The sequence below is a fragment of the Rhea americana genome, unplaced genomic scaffold (genome assembly GCF_003343005.1).
Source record: "Rhea americana isolate MKP2758 unplaced genomic scaffold, rheAme1 scaffold_9, whole genome shotgun sequence".
Classification (NCBI taxonomy): Eukaryota; Metazoa; Chordata; class Aves; order Rheiformes; family Rheidae; genus Rhea; species Rhea americana.
This window is the reverse complement of record NW_028187088.1, coordinates 4,669,662-4,689,204: the sequence shown is the minus strand read 5'-3', so window position 1 is coordinate 4,689,204 and position 19,543 is coordinate 4,669,662.

Genomic DNA, 19,543 nt, shown 5'->3' with positions numbered 1-19,543 from the left:
GGCCCCTTGGAGGCAGGCAGCCGTGGGACGATCGCGCCCGCCACCCCCAAAGCCCTCCTCCGCGGAGCAGCGCGGCGGGTGTGCGAGCGACCGCCGCTCCGCTCTGCGGGGAGCACCCGCGGGTGCCGTGCCAGAAAGAATACGCTAAATACTGTAATTCGTTGTGCTTSACTTTGCATGCAGCCTGTAACCGCACGGGACAACGCCTGTGGCTCCCGTTCAGCATTTCTGACCCACCACCAGCAGTACGAAGCTCTGCGTCTTGCTAGCAGGCCCAGACGACGGCGGCTCTGCAGTTTAACTCAGCATCTCGAGCACCTCCTTCCCTTTCCCCTTCCCCTTTCTTTTCTGCAGTACCATCTCATGCACTGTGTAACTCTATAAAATATCAGAGTCTCTCCCTGTCCTTACAAGGATACCAGCATAGCAATGGTAACATCGCTATTTCATTGGGCTGTTAACCTAGTAGCACCAACGTTTCACATGGCGCTCTTCAGGTTTCCCAACATGGGTTACAGCAAAGRAAAGCGTTACTTCATTTTGCAAATAGGGAAAATGATCCATGTAATTGCTTGAGTCCATCCAAGAGGCAAGCGTCAGAGCCGGGAGTAAACCTCTGAAATGGTAGGACCACCTTCACTGGGCAATGCTTACTTTCTTGTTTATTAAACTGTCTGTTAATGTAAAGATATGCTAGTGACAGAAGTGAAACAGAGCTCAAAAGCACTTTACTTTCAGCAGATGTTCCTCCTGTGTTTCTCTTCCAGCCCAGAGCAGACTGAGATGCAATATTGGTAAAAGAAATGGCTCGATGTCCTTCTTGGTGCAAAATTAAATAAAACTTGCATCRAAAAAGTTCTTCCATCATCCAAGTCTCTCCACAAGACCACGATAAGCGTTTAGGAGGCTGGGCCATTCAGGAGTCAGTCCTGAGGAGAAATGAGAGCCTGCTACTGGCACAGCATGCAGAGACGCAGGAGCAGGGACTCAGGAGCAGATCTTAAAATAGTTGTACTGCATATCGTTCAAAGGCAAAAAAATTAGAAGGCAGATGTGAAAGCAGTAGTGTGGTTTATGCTTTACTTGTTAAAAATAAATGCTGAGGCTTTAAGCCTACCCTCTTTGTTTGGTTTACATAATTTAGAGGGATTAGCTTTTTCCATCCTCCTGAGAGGGCAACTGGTGAGTGTCTATTTTGTGTCTGGACAAGTGTGTGTTAGTCTCAAGGCCTGACATTTTTTGTGTGTGTGTGTCTATGCATGGGGCTGTCAAATTAAATACAATAACTGGCTTCCAAAGCAGTAGATAATTTATTAGTCGTTAAAAATCCTAGTATCTGTGCAGTCTGCTTGTGATGGAGTCTCTTATTGGTATCAGGGCATAAAAATGTAGTAAGCACTAGTCATGAACACAAGCAAAAGGTTTTAGCCTGTTATGAGACCCACTGACCTGGTGCAGGATTGCTTCAGTTGTAGCATGCTTTCTCTGTACTCATTGAGCTGCTCGTACATAATGCTGATGCGTGTGGTGTTTTTTTGTTTTTGTTTTCCCCAAAATGGGCTTTGAAAGCCTTTTCCTACAGACGAACAACCACCTTGCTTTGTCATTGGCAATGGCTTTCCCACTTGTGGTAATGCTAAAACATAGCTATTATCATGGCATGGGAAAATGAGACCAAGCCTTTCTCTCATGCAGAACGTCATGTGACTGACTGCCACATCCCATTTCTGTCCCATTTCCATCATACAAAAATTCAGAAGAAAGAGAGTAAAGCTGAAGGTGCCAGCAGTCCAATCCCGCATGGCATGTGTGCTGTCAGGGTCCAATTTCAGCCTGATTCAGAGAAGCCAGAAGTGGCCTGCTGCCCGCCACTGCCCTGGCAGCTGCATGCATCTTAGATTTGTCCCTCTGCTCTCGGCCCCTGCACCTYTGGTGAGTGTTTCATAGCCTTAATTCATTTTTGAGAAATGGACAGTGGAACATTTGTAAATATTACCCTCGTACGACCAGGAATAGAAGCAGTCACAGCACAAGAGGAGAGCTGGGTTATGGGAATTAGTGGGTGCAGTGGAGCTGAGAGGAACTCACCTTTTTTAWAGGCTCCTTTTCTCAGCATCAAAGCAGTGAAGTATGTCTGCCCACAGTTATCAGTGACTTTACCTGTCCCTTCAGTCTCTCCAAGTGGCAACTCAGAGCCTCCCAGCAGGGCAGAGCAAGCAGCCTGTGATGGCAGGTCCATAGCTCTGCAGTTACAGTGGGGCCTGAAACGTGGGCCCGCACCTACTGATGCAAGCTGAAGTTACAGCTGCCTTAGTCCCCTGTTATCTACACYTGTCGATATCCCTTTTCCTCTGGAAGCTTCCTGGTGCTGGACCCAGAGCAAGARTTTGGGCTTGTTTACAACATGTCTGGTAAAGATCTGCAGTCAGCCAGTATCAACAGTCAGAGCTGCCACTGTTCACCAGTGACCCTAATGATTGAAGAGCAGATAACGAAATAGGAGGATGAAAACCTGAACTGTAGATGAAGCCACAGATTCTTAAGTCAAAGTGAAACACTGCTTCAGGATCATTGAAAAGAGATGCATCCTAGCAACTGTGAAAAACAGAAATATTTTAGAAAGACTTGCAAGTGTAAGTACCATTAAATAGTACTTTACTAGCTTAATAAAATATTTGAGTTGCTAAAGGCCAGCATGTTCTTTCCGTCTGGTCTGGAGGGTGGCACCTGTTTGCCAGCAGATACTGCTACTGGCTTATTACTTTCATTCTGGTCATTCGTGGTATCTTTTCTGAAGATGTTTTTCTTGTGAAAGCCAAAGGCATTTGCTTCCTGAACTGTAGCAGAAGGGATCAGTGTGATATTTTGGGCCTGACACCTAATGTGTGAAGCAGGACATATAAACTGGAAAGCACTGCTGAAGTTGTGGTATTTTTTTTTTTCCAGTGCTGGAAATGCCATCATAGATGATAATGTTGCAGGTTTCAACAATTTCCAAAATAAACTTTGGGCATGAGGTTTAATGAGACTGATAAGAGGAAAAGGTGACAGAGCCTTGATTTTACAAAGTTGTTTAGGAGCTTGTAAATCCTGTAGAAAGCATCTTCTAAGTACCTTTGTGCAAGTGTGTCCAAATTTCTACAAACTGTAGAGCTAATCATGGTCGTGACATGGACGGGGAGGCACAGACTATCTGGGTAAGGTTCCTTTTGTAAAGAGTGGGTTAGTAAACTCAGGCTTTGTTCAGCAGGCTTGAGATGGAAATATTATATTATCTGTGCTGATGCTTTAGAAGAACAGCCTGGAGCTGCAGAGATGCCTGCTCTAGAGCAGAGCACCCAGAGTCAGAGCTAGATGCTCACCGCAAGCAGCCACCCATTGGAGGCCCGTCAGTTCCCTACTTTGCCCTTCCTCGCAGCAGTCTTCTGAGGGCTGAGATGATACTTGTTTACTAGTAGAAAAACTACCACGCAAATAACATGTTAATGCAAATATTTGTAGCTATTACTAACGGTTCATGGGGAAACATTCTGATTGTTTTCTTCATTTTGACAGAATATCTTCCAAATGTTTCTATGTTGGCTCCGAGCGCTGTACATAAATCTGTTCAGTTATGCTAATCTAGCGTCATGAAAAAAAATTGCTAACTTTGTCATTAAATTATAGACGAACTTTGCTGTTAGTTTAGGTTGTAGTCATTGTGAAGAATTGCTGCTTTGAATTAATATTACATTTTCTCATATTTTCCCTTGTGGCTCATGAAAMTGAGATGGTAATAATGTGTTTCTTGACTGTATGCTGAGGATTTATAACTTCTTTATTTCTCTCAACCTTTTTCCCACTGTATATGAGAAAAATTGAATACTTATTTTTTTAAGATGCAGACTTTATTATTTAATGGGTGATTATTAATAGTGTAATAAATAAGGACACAATCTTGCACATGTTTGTTTGTGTTTAACCTTACCTAGACAGGCTTAATGGAGTAACTAAGAAACCTATAGCTTCCCTATTAGTATCATCTGATGCCACAGTAGCTGTGGGTCCACTGGAAGCATCTGTGGGGAATACATAATCCCTACACATCCAGTATTATTGTGTTTTCTTATGTTTGTGCTGGCAGACCCATCGGTCAGAGGGTTATTCTCATTTGCTAAGCCAAGTCCTGACTTTGTGAACACCAAGACTATACCAGAAAAAGAAGTAAAGTACTACTGTAGTGGTGGAATACCCTGAAAATTAATACAGGCCTGTGCAGAGATGTAAAAATCAAGCTGATACATAAGGTTGTTGTATTTAGGTTACAGCCAGAACTGCCTCAGACCTTTGTAGCAGCATAAACAAGCCTGAATTTTGCTGCTGTTCATTCGAAGGACAGCAGCTGGGGCTGGCACTCTCTCCTTTCCATCTCCGTGGGCATGCAGAGGGGCCGAGTGGGTGAGCAGGAAAGCTCGCATCGCCCGTGAACGGTGCTGCAGCTCGTTGCACTCCCGGGGCAGGGAAGGGCAGAGCAGCCTGCCGTATCRCCAGGGACTCATGGTTGTGCTCCAGCCAGGAGGCAGAAGGGGGGAACAATTTTTTTTCAGTTTGGCTTCACAAGGTGCCAAAACAGAGCCCTGGAGGTAAATGTGGTATGTGCTTGGTAGTGTGTTGCTGATCTCACACATGCAAATGTGTGAGATCTTGATTCAAGCCTGTCCTCTAAGCAGGGATCTGGTATGTTTGCACAGAGACACATAAATACACGGTTTGGATTGCTTCCAGTAACCAGATTGTTATCAGATATATATAATGGCGATACATGTGCAAAGCTCAGCGACACAGCAGCTATGCTTAGTAGAGTAGTGAAGCACAAAACTCACGTTTGCTGGTGCATGACAAACGGGTACTCTTCATATTACTTGAATCAGAAGGACAGAAATTCTGCTAATCTTTTCTTCTTTCCATCTGTGCCACTGGCTAGGTTGTACCCTGACACTCTGCCCTTAAAAACGGACACACTGTGACTGCGCACTCACTGGACTACAGCAGTGACTGTGCTGCCTCCATCCACTTCAGGCCCTTATAACTGATCTTGCTCTTTGTTTAAGGCTTGCTTTTCCGCTGTTGTTACTTCTCCCTCCACGTGTACTCAGATCACAGAGAGAGCCTTTAATGACGTAAAATCAATTAACTGTAAAGAACGCAGAGCGAGTGTAACTCTGTTGCACATATTGAAAATGAATAAATACTTACTTGTTTTAAATCCAAAGAATTCCAACTTCTACACTGAAATAAGTTTAGATCAATAATTATATAATCTACATAACATTCTCCAAACTAGCTAGTACTCTTCTAATAGCAAGATTTGTGTGGTGGTTTTAATCAAATACAGCTATAGAATTAAAAACCACCAGTAACAGTTGCAACAAATTTTGCAACAAATGTGCAATACTAGACTTTATTAATGAATGAGTTACACTGATGTGTCATCTTAATTTCTTACAGATGTATTCATGTTTCTTGAAAGGAATAGTGTAAATTACCATTAATTCATTTGCTATTCATGTTAATGAATGCTAGCCCTTATTCTTCCTCAATGGTATTATGACTGCAATCTGGATTGCCRTAGGGACCCCACTGTAATTCATCATTCCCTCAGTGTTCGAATTCTCTGGTGGAACTAGATACTGATGTCGACAACATCTGAAGTTTTCTGTCTCTCATCTTTTTTTCTACCTCCTTCYCTCTGTTTAATCAAGAGAATGGGAAGGGGATATTGCTGCCATTATTAATATGCTCAAGAAACGGAATGACTTCTAAAGCTCTGGAGGATATTTAGATCTATATCAGGACATGCAGATTCATTCGATTCCTTTGTTTGTSCTGCATCTAACAGCCCTTCAGCAGAAAATGCTGGTGGGAGCTGGGTGGAAAATCCCTGGTACAAAGAACTGGATGTTTTGGTGCACGTTTTGATATCAGCCCTGGAGTCTTTACTTGTACTGTGGCTCAGATGCTATACAAAATGTAGACTTGTTCACAGAGGTGAGACTGAGGAGCACCTTAAACATCCCGTAACTTTATAACTTTAGTGGTCCCGACAACTCCTGAGAGGTAAGAGGCCATGCTTTCAACTCCCACGCTAAAGCCAAGGACAGAATTTGATGGGAGACATTGTACCACAGGAAACTGTCCTAGCTACCACAGTTCATATGTGTATATGAACACATATCCCATTTCTTTTACTGGAGCTTGTATAAAACAGTTCTCTACTTGCTGTGGAAAAGAAACAAGCAGGCTGTCCTGGATTTTAAGTAGGAGTATGTGTTTATCTGCACATACTCAAATCTAAATTTGCTTCCTTAACCAGGCTGTTCAGATGCTAGCCCTTTCTCAGAGGTAGGGTTTAAATGAACCCAGTGATACACTGAGAGGGAAATCTTGAAATGTGGGCTGTTCTTTAGCATAGACCATGTCTGCCTGTGCTTGCAGTGCATGGCAATATGTATACCACGCTGCCTTGTGGTAGTGTCACCGTGGCCAATATCAGATAGACATTTCAGCCYGGATCTTTCCTAAAATGGCCTGATAACATGTGTAGCAAGATGCTGTGGAAATAGAGGGCACAGCCAGGCATGTGGGTACAGGCTGCTGTCAAGCAGCCTGGGTGTCTTTCTTTCTTGACTCTCAGACATAGCTGAAGTAGACACAGCTGAAATGGGTAGCTTGTTATCCCCGTGGCTAGGATGAAGACAACTGCAGCAGTCCTTGCCACGAAGAATGTTTAATTACATACATATGTATGAGAAAATGAGAGTATGCTGCCTCAAAAGAGTGTGGTCTTCATGGATAGAGTGCTATCTTGTGAGTTTGCAGAGAGCTGGATTCAGAGCCCTTTAGGAAAAAGTGGGAAATTTGGCTATTTATTTTTTTGAGGGAATTTAACATTGGCTAATAGGGTAAAAATAAARGGGAGAAAAGTGAGGAAATTGTCACCGTGATAGTAATATTCTTAGCTTTTCTTCAGATAACCAGAATCGAAATATTTCCTTTCAGGTTGGCCAGACCATCATATTAATAAAAAATGATTTTAGTTTTCAAGAGAACCATTTTATTATCATTTCCTTGGTTTCTCACTAATTTGTATTCCTATGTGTAACAGACAGTAATTTTGTTTTAAAAAAATCTGTAAATGCTGATCAGATCTCCAGAAATATGCTATTATGCTTTCTTCCTCCTTGTCTGCTGCACCTGGGAGGGATTCCTATAAAGATAATTCACTCTCTTCCTTCAAGTCTAGCCTATAAAACTCCTCCACACCTTAAGTCCTAAAATCAACTTTCAAAGGTTTGTCTACAAATATGTTATAACCACTGCCTATCACATTAAGTAGTATTTTCACAATCTTTCTTCTCCATCTATCTACACTGCACAGCCGTTTCCTTAAATTATGAGCATGATTACATAGGGAACCCAATTTTGAACATCTGAACACCCAGCAGCTGGAATGRCTTCTGCACAAATTCACATCAATGTCATAGTGACCTGCCATATAAACACCCCGAAGAAAAAGTAGTAGATATGCTATTCAGTCAGGGACTGAATGATCTGCTATCAGAGAAACCTGCAAGCTTATATCTCATTCACTTACCCAGGGTCTGCTGGGATCTGAGCTATTTCCTCTGTTCTCCCATGTCTGCTTGAACCATCTAATCTTGCCTTGAAGCGTGCCTTTATATTCCTTCTCTTAGATACTGTTCTGGAGAATGATACTCTGGGATTTTATATTGTCACTTTTCATTACAGTATTTGGAGGGAAGAAAACACCAATTATTTAGATAATTGACTCCTCTGATGTCAATGTCATCTAAATACTTTTTTTGGAACTACCTCTGAATTCTTTATGTATAAGGTGATGAAGGAATTCAAGCAGTGTCTGACTCTCTTCTCTATTCAGGACACGGTTCAGAAAGGACGTGAGCTCTTTCAGGCACCGTTGTAGCTAGTCTGAGTTGGTGTCAGACGCTGAGCATTTCTGTTTGCTGTACCACTGTACGACATTAGATGACTGCCGTGGTTGTAATCCATCCTCATCTGGATATCATTACTGCTAATCAGTCTAGCTTTTAGTTACTAGTTACTGTTATCATATTACTTACYAAGATTTCTTGTGAACTAGTTTCTGAGACCGTGTGTGTGCCATAAAAATGTTCAATTTACAGCAAAAACCATAAGACCATTTGTAAACAAGTCATTAACAAAGCAACACAAAACTTTGTTAGGACAGCATGAGACAACCAGTCAGAGATACCTTCCAACCAAGTGGGAGGCAATTTTAACAAAGAGGCATTACAAAAATGAAGTTCTCAGCACGTTATACTGTGAGGTGGAGACACTCTAGAAGGACTTATTTTCAAAAGCAACTGTTAATACTGTAATATCAGAAATCCTTTAAGCACACGTTAAGTTCCCATTGATGGTACATTCAGCTGAAGCCAAAGCTTGAAGGATTCAACAAGACAGCAGYGATTAAAACAGCAGAAGCAAATACCGAAAGTTCAGTCTCTAGCTCTTTACTCAGGCTTTTCCCTTGTTCATATAAACATAAATCCCATTGAAAACAGAGGTTAACATTATTGTGCAGATTAACTAACYGAGCAGGAGCTGATTTATTTAAGCTGCTCATAATTTCAGCATCCACTGTTCTAGTGGGAATACAATTGCGAGTACTTCTTGAAGAACACTATCTACTAATGCCTGTGCTATACCCTTAATTAGCATAGTATCATCCATCATAATAATGTCCTTAAGAAAAGAACATTCACAAAATGTTTTAGGCTTCAATTAGACAAAAGATTAAAAAAACCAAACGCTTTGTTTTGAAATACTTACAGCTCATACTTAAAATGTGGGKTTTTTTTCTCATTTCAGCTCTATCAAGAAAAAAAAAACTATAGGCAATTTATAATTCAGATGAATGAATATAGCTGCAATATCCTCACATGATTAAAGAACATCCTGTACGATGGTACATTGTTTATTCATTTTTWGCTGGAGTCTTCTGCATAAGGAATGAAATAGTACATTTTCTCTGAAGTCAAAAGGCTGTAGTTCAGCCATTSCATGTGTAGAGGTGCAAAAATGGGTACTAAAAAAGAACATACTAAGTGAAATAGCTTAGTTATAAGACTTTTACATAATTTTGGCTGTTTGGCTAAGTCTATTCTTAACCATGTGTTCTTAAACACAAAGAATAGTGAGGTTTTTTTGTCAGTTGAGATGATTTTTTTTTACATCTGTAAAAGGACAGAGAATCTGAAACCACTGTACTGAAGAAAAAACTGAAGACTTCTGTAGTGTTCTGTATCCAGACTGCAACACCAAAATGGCAGCTCATAGCTGTGCTTGAAACAAAACAGGGAGATGTCAACATATTTGAAACTGCCATGCACAAAACAGAGCACAGTATATCCCTTTTCAGTTAAGTAACCCTAACGAGCACAGCATACATTCTTGTAAATGTCAGTACCAACATAATTTATCATCTGCTTTCCTTAAAGCCTTGGTTAAGAAAAAAAAAAAAAAAACATGACAGGATAGTTGTACTTCAAAATTTTGGTATCTGCTTGGAAAGTTTTTAAGAGCTCACATTCATAAAGAACTCCTAAGCACATTTTCTGAAAACCAGTCACACAGAATTGTCAGTTACTTTTGAAAACACCAGCTAATGTCTAAAATCACTAGTAACTGAATCTTTATTCATCTTTTGAGTGATTTAGTTAGTGGATGCTTAACCTAACGTATCTTAGACCAGTTTGACTTTCAGAGAATAGTGATCCAGTTCTTTGTAAGTACTAGTTCCATATTATATATTTCCAATTAAGCAACCAGACTGAGGTATCCCATGGCACTCATCCTGTATATGATGTGGATGAGTGTTTCATAGGATCATAGAATCAGTAAGGTTGGAAGGGATCTCTGGAGATCATCTAGTCCAAGCCCCCCTGCTCAGCGGGGTCACTAGAGCATGTTAGACAGGGTTGCATCCAGGCGGGCCTTGAAGATCTCCAGAGAAGGAGACTCCACAAGCTCCCTGGGCAACCTGTTCCAGTGCTCCRTCACTCTCACAGGGAAGAAATTCCCCCTCACGGTCAGGTGGAACTTCCTGTGCTTCAGTTTCTGCCCATTGCCTCGTGTCCTGTCCCACGGGACAACTGAAAAGAGTTTGTCCTCGTCCCCTTGACACCCTCCCTTCAGGTACTTGTACACAATGATAAGATCCCCCCTCAGTCTTCTCTTCCCCAGGCTGAAGAGGCCCAGCTCTCGCAGCCGTTCCTCATAGGGCAGGTGCTCCAGCCCTCTGATCATCTTTGTAGCCCTACGCTGGACTCTCTCCAGTAGCTCCATGTCTCTCTTGTGCTGGGGAGCCCAGAACTGGACACAGTACTYGAGATGAGGCCTCGCCAGGGCTGAGCAGAGGGGCAGGATCACCTCCCTTGACCTGCTGGCAACACTCTTCCTAATGYACCCCAGGATACCATTGGCCTTCTTGGCCACAAGGACACATTGCTGGCTTATGGTTAACCTGTCCACTAGGATGCTCAAGTCCTTCTCTGCAGAGAAGCTTTCCAACAGGTCAGCCCTCAACCTGTACTGGTGCATGAGGTTATTCCTTCCTGGGTGCAGGACCCTGYACTTGTCCTTGTTGAACCTCAGGAGGTTCCTCTCTGTCCAACTCTCCAGCCTGTCCAGGTCTCTCTGAATGGCAGCACAGCCCTCTGGTGTGTCAGCCACTCCTCCCAGCTTGGTAGCATCAGCAAACTTGTTGAGGAGGCACTCTGTCCCCTCATCCAGGTCACTGATGAAGAAGTTGAGTAAGACTGGATCTAGTACTGACCTCTGGGGAACACCACTAGCTACAGGCCTCCAACTAGACTCCACGCCACTGATGACGACCCTCTGAGCTCTGTCTTTCAGCCACTTCTCAATCCACCTCACTGTCCACTCGTCTAACCCACACTTCCCTGAGCTTATCTAGGAGGATGTTATGGGAGATAGTGTCAAAAGCCTTGCTGAAGTCAAGGTACACATCGTCCACTGCTCTGCCCTCATCTACCCAGCCAGTCATTCCATCATAGAAGGCTATCAGGTTGGTTAAGCAGGACTTCCCTTTGGTGAATCCGTGCTGGCTACTCCTGATCACCTTCTTATCCTCTAYGTGTCTGGAGATGACATCCAGAATGAGGTGGTCCATCACCTTTCCAGGGATGGAGGTGAGGCTGACTGGCCTATAGTTGCCTGGGTCCTCCTTCTTGCCCTTTTTGAAGACTAGAGTGACATTGGCTTTCTTCCAGTCCTCAGGCACCTCTCCAGTTCTCCATGACTTTTCAAAGATGACGGAGAGCGGCTTGGCAACAACATCTGCCAGCTCCCTCAGTACCTGTGGGTGCATCCCACCAGGGCCCATGGATTTATGGATGTCAAGCTCGCCCAGAAGACCTCTAATCCCACCCTTCTCAACCAAAGGAAAGTCTTCCTTTCTCCAGATTTTCTCCCTCATATCCAGGCTCTGGGATTCTTGAGGGCTGCCCTTAGCAGTGAAGACTGAAGCCAAGAAGGCATTCAGTAACTCTGCCTTCTCTGCATCCCTTGTCACCAGGGCCTCYGCCCCAGTCAGTAGCAGGCCCACATTTTCCCTAGTCCTCCTCTTGCTGCTGATGTATTTGAAGAAGCCCTTCCTGTTGTCCTTAACATCCCTTGCTAGACTCAACTCTAGCTGGGCCTTAGCCTTCCTCGCAGCACCTCTACATACTCTGACTACATTCCTATAATTCTCCCAGGTAGCCTGTCCCCTCTTCYACATTCTGTRTACTTTCTTCTTCTGTTTGAATTTGGCCAGGAGCTCCTTGCTCACCCATGCAGGTCTCCTGCCTCTCTTCCTGCACTTCTTACTCACAGGGATGCACCGCTCTTGAGCTTGGAGGAAGTGATGTTTGAATACTAGCCAGCTCTCCTTGACCCCCCTTTCCTTCTAGGACCTTAACCCATGGGATTTTTCCAGTTAGGTCCCCTAAGAACCTAAAGTCCACTCTCCTGAAGTCCAGGGTTGCAATCCTGCTTGTTGCCTTAGCTCTTTCCTGCCAGACCCTGAACTCCACCATCTCATTGTCACTGAAGCCAAGGCTGCCCCAACCTTCACATCTCCAACCAGTCCCTCTCTGTTGGTAAGGACAAGGTCCGGCAGGACACCCTTCCTTGTAGGCTCCTCCACCATTTGTGACAAGAAGTTATCATCAATGCATTTCAGGAGCCTCCTGGACTGTTTGTGCCTTGYTGTGTAGTCCCTCCAGCAGATATCCAGGTGGTTGAAGTCCCCGATGAGAATCAGGGCCTGTGATCGTGAGGCTACTTCCAGCTGTCTAGAGAAGGCCTCATCAACTTTCTCTTCCTAGTCAGGTGGCCTGTAGTAGACACCCACAGCAGTGTCCCCGTGATAGCCTGCCCTTTGATCTGATCTTTACCCATAAGCTGTAAGCTGCCCATAAGCTGATCTTTACCTATTTAATTGCCTCCTCCTCTACCCCTAGGCAGAGCTCGATGCATTCCAGTTGCTCTCTCACATAAAGAGCATCTCCACCACCTCATCTTCCTGGCCTGTCTTTCCTAAAAAGCTCATAGCCATCCATGACAGCATTCCAGCCAYGTGAGCTATCCCACCGTGTCTCTGTAATTGGAATGAGATCATGGCCCTGCGACCGCACACAGATCTCCAGTTCCTAAAGCAGTTTGTAATGCTTTGTATTTACTGATAGTCATATAAGTATCCTAGAGCAATTTTCAGTTCTAATAAAATTACAGGATACTCTATGTCATTCTCTCTTATGATTCAGTTGAGCCTCAATGAAACATGATTATATACACCTAAGCAATTACTTGAGCATGGAATAATGTGTCCTCAGCTAGGGTTAGTGCCTGTAGATAGTRTCTCCATTTAGGCATTGTTACTAATGGCATGCCATTGAACAGCAAGGGCTAGGCAGATTATTCCACCTAACTTTAGTCATCTAATAAACATCTAGTCTAAGCTACTAGTCTGCAATCCATGGAGTTACCTCTAGCAGGTGGTTCCTCCTATTACATATCTGTCTCCAAAGACAGATAGACTGTCTCCAAAGATAGACTTTGGAAACAGTAGTGTTTCAATACAACCCAACAACTTACTGCCACTATAATCTACTTCAGCAACCCTTCTCACCTAACTGGAGATTGATCATAGTCATCCTCCTCCTTTTATAGCCAGACATCTACTTTGGACACGATGAGATGAGCTGAGTCTAGCAGCACTCTTTTTTTTTTTTTTCCCATGAACAGTAAAATGGCTCAGATGGAGCTATCTACTTCTAGTGGAAATCTTATTTCCAGCTGAAGCTTTCGAAGTTTTGGTTCTCAGGATCCATCCCTCTGAGGCAATCTCCCAGGTGACTGTCCCAAGGATGGAGACAGAGAACTTTCTCAGAGAATTCAAAATTCGTATTTTATTTATATGTCATACCAGGCAGGTTTGTGGCTTTYGCTGTTTTCACTGACAACGGGAAACCTATAAAAATAACATAAGGTTGTGTTACCATCTTGTACACGGTTTTGATCTATGGACAGTGATTTGTTTTCCTGACCACAACAGAAGCATTCTAGAAAGCTTCATATATGTTGTTCCTGCAAGCTTTTCACCCAAGAAGCTTTGTCTCTTTGCCTCCCATGACTCCTGGTTTGTCTTCCTCCAGCTTTTACAATCTAAAACAAATATCCTAACTATAGTATTTGCAAATTATGATCTGCCTGGCTTTGTTATGAGAGCTGATGCTTTAGGCAGTCACCATCATCATTTACAGCTATATCTGCTACATAAAAGGCTTGATTGCTCCTTCACTTGAGCCAAAATAGGAGAGACAGTTTGGCTTTTAAGAGGTCCGCTATTGTCCTCAGTGCTAAATCCCACTCTTACTGCCATAGCAACCACAAGTGCCGTTTAGTTTAACAACCATCTCCAGATGCACGCAGTTATTTAACATGGGTTTCAGGGTAGCAAATCTTGAAAGGCACAAACTACCTGTCTGCATTTAAAAATCTAAATTCCTAGGCTGAATCTCAAATGAAATAAAATTATTTTCCCTTTTAGATTTTCTGGGGATGCCATGGTGGGAGGAATGCATTTTTATGTCTTTTTTAAAGCAAGCAGCATGTGCATTCTATGCCTTTTTACCATCTTCATCATTAAGTCACCTTCTTTCCTGACTTATATTAATTTCATAAGCACTGAAATTTTGCCAAATGTCCAGACAAACTAAAAATAAGCTTTGAAAATAATGTAATATAAAAATTATTGTTTTTCAAGAGACAAAGTAATCTGCTCTTTGGGGCTTCTTTACTGTGTTGTTAAAATACCAATTACATTGCTGGTTACTGAAGGTATCAAGAAATTAAAAGCAACTAATTGCTTGTGATCTACTTCTGAATCGTAACTAAAGGAACTTTGTATAGGTGCAGCTTTAAATTATCAAAATGTTGCTGATGTGAGGACCCTCTGCTCATGAGATAGCAGAGTTTATGCACATAAAAATTTTCTAATGGGGTGCAAATTTGTCCCTTATTTGTTTGATTTGTGCCAAGGGTTGAACACTCAYCCTATATTTTAAGTGATATTTCTTCCTTATGTTCATTTTTCACGTAAGTGGAAAGCTGTATTAAGTAATGAAAACTTTGCAGAGCAACAGTAAAGCTAAGCGGTGGCTGTTCATTAAATCCTGTTTTCTGTGTGTAATTGAGCTTGGAAAAAAACTAACCTTTTAACAAAATCTAACCCCAATTAAAAAGAAGAAGAAAGCAGTTTTGCAACAATATCACCCTGAAGTGCAAACATAAATCAAAATTAGGGATGTGGGTTCACTGTTAAGACTTGGCAGGGCATTTGTTTTAGGACGGGAGACTCATTTTTTTGGGTGCTCATTGTCAGTGGAGGATATGAAGGTATCTTGCAGGTATTTCAGAGCACCTGCAGAGCTGGGCTTCCGGCTCACATCACAGCAGCTTCTCTCTATTACTCMTTACAAAGGGAGCCAAGATTTTTAGCCTCCCTACCTAAAATTACTTCCCTAGAATTAATCCTTCTGCTTGTTAAGACTTATAACCCCCCAGGTCTCTTTGCACTTATAAGCCAGGTAAGGGGATGGTAGGTAGTAATGAARACTTCTGGAATATTTATTATTGGCTACCTAAGGAACAAATGYATGTTACATATGAGCCCCGAATTGACTGAAAAGGGGCATTGCATCCTGTGTGAGGCTTTGAAATGTGATAGCCAGTCAGCTCCTGACCCAGTAAAGACAGTTCTGGAGCAGGGCCTTATGAAAGCTCCCTGGATATTTTCTTTCAGTAAATAGGGAGGAAAAGAAGCTGTTAAGGGCTTCTTTGTAATCTATTGGTATTGTGTTTCAAGGTGCTGAGACTGTGGCAGAATAGCTTCAGAGCTTCACATTCAAATTGTAATGAAATATGTCCATGTTTAGGACAACGGCAAAGACTGAGTGGGCATTTCTGAGAAGACATGAACTGGAAAACTTACAGTTTTTGTGATTGCCTGGTCTTCTACATGAGTTCTGACACCTTTGTCAGATCGAGACAAAGATCTCAGAAGTACTGGGAACACTTGTTCACAGTCGCGTTTCGGTGTCTGAGTTACACGTAGTGAAAGCCATTTCACCAGAGACTTTTTGTTTGGGAGTCCTGTGCACTTAGTTTCAGGCAGAAATATTTACATTTAAGCAACACCTTTAGATCCAAAGTCCTACATTTACCTCTAAGGTTTAACCCACAGTTAAAATGTTCAGTCAGGTTATGTTAGGCTTGAAACTTCATGTGTTTACCGCAACAGAGTAGCTCCCCGTTCAGTTGGGAAACCAATTACAGTACAGGTTGAAAAGGCTGTGTTTTTCTTTGGCCACTGTTCCCTCAAATAGGTAAATATCCTTATGTATCTGAAGTTTTCCATTTCTCCACTGTTCAGAAAGGGCTAATTATTGTCCTCTTGGTTGTTCTGAAGACAAGGATGACAATAATAAAGTGTTTGAACATGTGAAAAGTCATGTTTTCCAAATACTTGAATAATATATTTTTGTATATTATATTGACTGTTGCCGTTCTGAATGTTTTAGAGATGATGAACAATGGGGTAATGGTGAGACTTTCAGTGATGACTATTACATGCATTTTTTTCAGAATATTTTTAAGACTGCTTCAAACTTCAGCATGCATAAAATTATTTTTTCAAGAATACATTTATTGAAGCTGAATTTTTTTCAGCTGAAAAAGAATTGCTGATAAATTCATGACTATAATCTTTCTCTAAAAGGACCTCATGGCAAAGTGGAAAAAAGGAAAACAATTTTATTCATTATATAAATTAAGTCTCCCATACTTCTTGTTTGACCAGCCACTAAACAAATTCAACTTCAATCACACAAACGAATCAACATGTTATTTTTTTTTCCTCTAGAAAAAATCTTGACTTTTTAAAGAAAACTTCTAAACTTATTGAAAGGTTACCACTTGGACAAAAGCTATATATTGATTATCTGAGGAATTCTGTTTTCCAAAGGGCAAATAGCAGGTATGTGCATGCTTCAGGAGTCTTTAGTAGGACTTTGTAATGTCCCTTCTTCACTCTTTTCAAATGTACTTTATGCAAATTTCTACCTTAAAAATGTTTCTTAAAAACATATTTTTAAGCAAAAAAAATATATTTCTTGTATCAGGTTAGGACAGATTGCAGAAATGTGCTGAAAATTAGTGCTCCAAGGCCAAGCATCACAGGTAGATACGGTGGTATTTGTAGTCTCAAGACTTCATAATTCACTGGCTTTCGAACTTTTCTTTACATCGTACCCCTGAGCACTTACTCATAATATTATCCTCACTATGTGACTCTTGCATGGGCCAAGGAGCTGTTGCATGCAGCATTTTTCCCTGCACAAGCTACTGGTCTTATGAAGATAGAGGTACTGGGGGAAGCAGGCGGCAATGACCCCTGTTGTCCCTCATGCTACCTTAAAGAGAGGCAGGGGTGAAGAAGAGGGTCCCTCACCACCCTCCCCGCTCCACCAGGCTGGTGAGATGTGCAGGTGCAGGCAGGCTGTGAAGACAGGGGCTGAGTTTTGACTTTAGTTTAGCTATTCTGCAACTGCGCCGCTCCTTAGTGGCAGCCGGGCGTTAGGGCTCACTTTTGCCCCAAGTGTGARTGGTAGTCCTGGAGTAGTGCTCTTTGGCAGTGGGCACATTTCACTGATTACTTATGGCATTAATTAGTCTTAATGGCTTTGGGATCATTTTGTGGAGAAGAATGTGCTAGTCAGACGGATTATCTGACATACTGGCATAGTCCTCAAGGGTGAGGCATGATGAAAAAGGCTGGGTTCCTATGGGAAAATTATGGTTTGCATCATATAATTAAGTAATGTATCGCTGAGTATACGCCCAAAGAAGGYGAATTAGGAAGGCTCATAAACAGATTAATTTTAGTGTTTCCTATTGTCTGAGTCCTCCCTTTTTGTGTTTTTTTTTGTGTGCAATATATTTATAGCACACACAAAATACATATTTGATTTGAATCTGTACAGAAAAGCCTGTAAAAATACAGTACCCTCTGAACASAGAGAAAATTTAAATCAACCTCACAACTGCAGCTAGTATGAGAGTCTTTGTAAGAGTTGCACCTGGTAAAAGGCACCACAGCAATGTTCAACAGCATTTACTTGTGGGAAGGAACAARAAGAAAATTAGACATTGAATTACAGCTCTGCAAAGAACATGAGTTCAGGCTTCTAGATACCTTTTTGGGTACATTATTTACTGCCTGCTTAGATTAGGCTACACATAACTGCAGAACCTGGGAATACTTTTTAGTTTCCCCGTCAGAGCACACATCCAGATGTATTTTGATGCATGGCAAGGCAAGCCTCTAGCAAGCACCAACAATCACAAACTGCCTAGCTCCCACCAAAAGGCAGTATGTATCCTTGCCAGACGGGAGCCATCCAGCAGCAGCGCAAAGCGTATCCTGTAATATGCAGCATGTGGGTATAGAGGCAGTTACCCTTCAGCTTCCATGCAATGGCGTTCAGGCTATGGCCTCTTTGCTGGAAAAAGAGCTGGCTTTGCTAACATGATGCTCCTCAAGGCACTCGTTGGCTTTCTTCCACTTCATCTTTGTATAGAGAAAACATGTAGGCCAACAGGTTTTTTGGRGTGCAATGCTCCAAGGCCTAGGATGAGAAAACACAGCCTTTCCAGCCTTGAATTTTGCTATAAAACAAAATAAAACCAAGGCAAAGAATGATCTCTTGGCACATCTTGATCATATGYCAAGGAACCATTTCTTTGAGTGAAGACTTTGCAGTCATTAATAGTTACTTTGACATCAGATATAGTGTATCACAAGGAGAWAACTTCATGGCTTTAGAAAGGATCTAAATGAAATATAATTGGATTTTTTTTCTCCTAAATTATCTAGCTTTTTTAAMAAAAAAAAAAAAAAAATCTCCCTGGATCTTCTGCAAGATGGGAAGTGTTACATATTAACAGTTAGCCACTGAATTAGTCACTGCCACTGATGTTCAATGGTCTCAAGAGCTATCCACATAGGTCTGGCACAGGACTTTCTCCTTACATCTTTGCCTGTCTGATCAGGTAGGCTGGGTGAGGACTTGTGTTGGCCRTGGAGCTGACTGAGTTCAACATTCTGCAGATCTGCTGATCTGCAGTGAAGACTGCAATGAGATGTTCTCAACATCTTTCACGGATTCTTATTGTACATCTAGTCTGTGGCCAGCTCAGCTTGCATTTCTTGCAGAAGGTTGTGCCACTGTGCAGGTTTAAAAAAAATACTCTCAAGAAACAATATGCACAAAATAATATTTAATGCTGTAAAGAATTAACATACATTCTAGCATTGACTTCTCCCAAAGCAGATTTTGTCTGAGGGATCACATGTGAAATAAGGTCCTTGGTTATGTTGACCAGCCAGCAGCAATCTTTGCACAAAGATGTGTTTAGATACACTCTTGCAATAAACACCTGTTTTTTGTAGGATAGTCAAATCAAAATCCTTTTGAAAAAAGAGCAGTTAAGTGTCCAGCAAAGCAGTATTCATGAATTATTAACTACATTAGAAGCAATTTGTTTTTATTTTAAAACATCAAATATTTAAAATTCTAACACTGCTATTGAGATAAAAGTGGAAATAATCTGCTTAGGATCATTTTGTCTATCAAAGTTAACTAGAGCTGGTTTCTTTGTTTACTAGRTTAGGCAAGATGTATTTCAGCTGATAAATAAAGAATGGAAGTTTTGCCAGATGATGCACTTTCCCTAAATCATGATTGACTCTGAAATGATTTATTTTGCTTCTTATGTGGTTTTTCTGTTACACAGCTTGTCTGAGACAAGCTTTGACCAGCTTTGCAAGGACATATGATTACTCTCTACTGTCCTGTTTAACTGCAGATATTAC